The sequence below is a fragment of the Neopelma chrysocephalum genome, unplaced genomic scaffold, assembly GCF_003984885.1.
Source record: "Neopelma chrysocephalum unplaced genomic scaffold, ASM398488v2 Primary Assembly neopelma1_75, whole genome shotgun sequence".
Classification (NCBI taxonomy): Eukaryota; Metazoa; Chordata; class Aves; order Passeriformes; family Pipridae; genus Neopelma; species Neopelma chrysocephalum.
Genome location: NW_020897736.1, coordinates 12,484,139 through 12,487,606, shown reverse-complemented (window position 1 = coordinate 12,487,606; position 3,468 = coordinate 12,484,139).

The window sequence follows — 3,468 nt, the reverse complement described above, 5'->3', positions numbered from 1 at the left end:
TAACCTGCAGGATTTCACCTTTCTGTTTGGAAACAGGTCACAGCTTTATCAATGTGAGACTGATCCCAGGTATGGGTGAGGGGTTTGGTGGGTGCCTGGTGTTCCCCCCGGTCCAGTGTTTGGCCATGGCATGCTGTAGTCAGGGAATCTGTGCCCAGCTTGAGATGTGGAGAGTCAGCGACAGTGCTGGGAGAAGCAGAGCAGCAGGTCTGGGCAGAGATGAATTAAAGAACAAAACAAGATGGAGGGAAGAGAGGGCTGGGAACCTGTGCTTTAAGGATTATAGGAAACCAGGCAGTATAGAGCAGGGCTGGGTGAAGGGACAGGGAGAACACAGGCTTCCCTCACACTCAGCAGCGGGACACTGCTGGGCAAGAAGCTGCTCTTAGCTGAAGACACAGCAGGGGTCAGGCAGTGATCCCTCTCCAAGTGACCTATTCCATTTCCCTCACTACTTCTAGAGCAACAAGGACCTCACCAGCACAGAAGACATCCTGTGTTTGTTTACTCCCAAACACTGGCAATAAATTTTTAGGATGCAGACAAGCCAGCAAGCCTCCAACACCGAAATTCCCACTGAGAGAGATCACAAACAGGTGGGCAGTGCTACTGGGTGCAAACTGGAATTCAAACATGTTTCCCTCTCCTCCCAGTCCCCTCCAATGGATATGAAGCCAGTTCTAGGTCTATGCTGTCACACCTAGGGGATGGGGAATCTTTCAATAGCATTTAGCAAGCTTTAGAACAAGTTCACAGGTCTGACACAGGGCAGCCTGAAATATGCATAAACAGGTAAAAAAAAAAATAATAATCCAGGTTTTTAGGCAAATTGACCATTATCAAAGAGAAGCAGAAAAGGAAGAGCTGTGGAATACTCTGGCACATCCTCTTCATACCAGTCAATTTAGACTCCGTGTATTTTCTTTTGTGTCTAGTCTGCTGCAAGGGCTTGGCTCGAGTCGGAGCCAAGGCAGCCAGTGGGGAGCATTAGCTTGGACCTTCCCACAGAGCTCTTGGCTTGCACAGAGAAATGTCTCTTCCCTCTGCTCCCCTCCTCCTCTGCAGACAGACAGCCAAATCCCAAACTTAAGTTTCATCACTTTGAGGGTGAAGTAACACAAATTACTTCTACAGACCAACCCAGGAGATAAATGGATGAAAGCAGGCTCAGGAGATGATCCCTGTGCCGCATGTGGGCTCGCCAGTCAAACACAGCAGAGTACAGGGCTCTTCCTCCTGGGGAGAGACGTCTGTTTAACAGCACTGAAATGGTCACAGCCCTACAGCCCGGAACAGCCAGGAGCTCTCCAAGTTTCCCCAGACTGTCCCCCTCTGCAGCTTAGCACTGACTTGGAGGAGCAAACTAATCTGCGCACTCACAGAGTCCCTGAGCTCCCTGAGGCTGCTGGCAGACTGTGTTGGACACAGAGCAAGGCAGAGGTTTCAAACACGGGTGCTCAAGCACTACCACCAGAAAACAACCTTGGTCCCACAAGCACAACTCAGTGCTAACACTTCACCATCATTCCAAATACAATAAGCAAGTTTATACAGGGGAAAAGCTGCACCAGGTCCTGGCGTCCCCCACTCACACAGGTTTTATGCTACAGTTCAATGTCAGTTCTGACTTCTCCAGCTTGTGTTTATGGTCAGTGTATGGCGATGTCCTTTCTGCAACCTGAAACCTAACCCACACTCCCACATATCAAAGGAGAGGATCAGCTGGAGGAATGCAGGGAGGCTGGGACTCAGCTCCTCCCTCGGCCTTAGCCTTTGGACCACCAACCTTGAGGAACAGGCTGAAGCAGGAGACCTGGCTCCTAAACAGCAGCAGGTTTGTGGCTGATGGTAAAGCATCTTCCATTAAGGTCACTTAGTTTCCAACCCTCAGATAAATCCAGTGACCTATCCCTCCATCCTGTTTCTAAAAAAGGGAAACTATTGCTTCCCAGAAGCTACCAGGATGTCAGCAGTTAGGATAAACAAAAGGCGAGATGTTCTTGTCTAGCCTCAACTTTCAAAATTATTTGGGGGTTTTGCATGTAACTTTATAAAAAAACTCAAGTATTCCTCTGATTAGTCACTTACATTTTTTGTAATTTATTCAGAGAACAGGAATAAAAAGGTTTCCTAGGAAGCAGGGGAAGTGGAAAGCTCACAGAACATGAAACAGATGCATCTAACTGCGAGTCACCAGCATCCTAGGAAATATCACTCCCTCTAACACTTGTTTGAAATTCACAATGAAATCATCCCTATCCAACACCAGGGCCCTTCTGGTGCCCAAACATTTTGCAGTTCTGCCAGTAATTTGGCCTCAGTGATGTTAAACTGAGCCGTAGTGGAGGCTGGGTCTGTGAATACCTCTGCTGCTTTCCCTCTGTCCCCTGAGAGGAGAACAGCTGTTTTATTTTGCTAGGATCCCCTTCCAATGGCCAGGGTGGCTGTACTCAACTTCAGCAGCAGCACTGGGGATTGAATCACCGTGACTTGTGTTCCAGAGTCAACCCTGACATGCTATTCCACACTTCATCAGTGAAAGCCCCATTTTTGTTTTGTCTGTTCTGCAAAAATAATCAGATTTTCATTACCTACTGAGTCAAATCCCAACAGAGACAGGTGAAAGCAAAGTTTCCAAAGAAATATTTTGGCTAACAGCTGCCTGTGGAACACCAATTCCCTTTAAAGCCTCTCCACCACGCCAAAAATAGCATGCCAAAGATTTCCTCCATAAAAAAATAATCTTACCTTCTTTTGCACAACTGGGGTAAAGTTGTGCATATTCAGAGCTAAGATATAAACTGTTAAGCGACACAGAACTGTCCAATCTTTTATAACCTCCTGTGTAGAAAGCAAGAGAAGCCTTAAAGCAAACTACAGAGATCAAAAGATTAAGTTACAAGTACACAGGTACCCTGGCTGCAATATGGTTTAGACATTACTTGCTATTAAACAACTCACTGAAGACATTCTGTACCAGATTTTCACCATCTTCTGTCCAGCTGACCTGGGGTTTTGCCCAAAAGAGATGCAGCGAGCTCCATCTACAGGGATCCTGGGCACATGCCACCTCGAACTTCCCAAAAACACAGGGAAACTCCTCCCTGTTGCTTTATGCTTTAGTGAGAACTGGAATTGCTGCCTGCCAGCAATGACTGACAGCAATAGGTCTCAAACGAGGCTCCATCTAAAACTGACAAAAAAAATATACACAAATAAATTAAAGAACTTTTAAAGAATTTTCCTCAAGTCATTCGTAGGAACAAAGTGGTTGATATAAGAGTTTGGTTATCTAAAAACTTTTAATCTCGACTTTTGTGCCTGAACTTTTGACACTGTATTCTTTCTGTGGGAGTCACACCTCCCTGTTCGTTTTGCTCATTTTCCAGCGCCCAGGGACATCAGAAAAGTTGGGTCCTAAAATACTAAAATTGTTGAGTCCCAGTTAACTAAAATACTTCTCGTAAA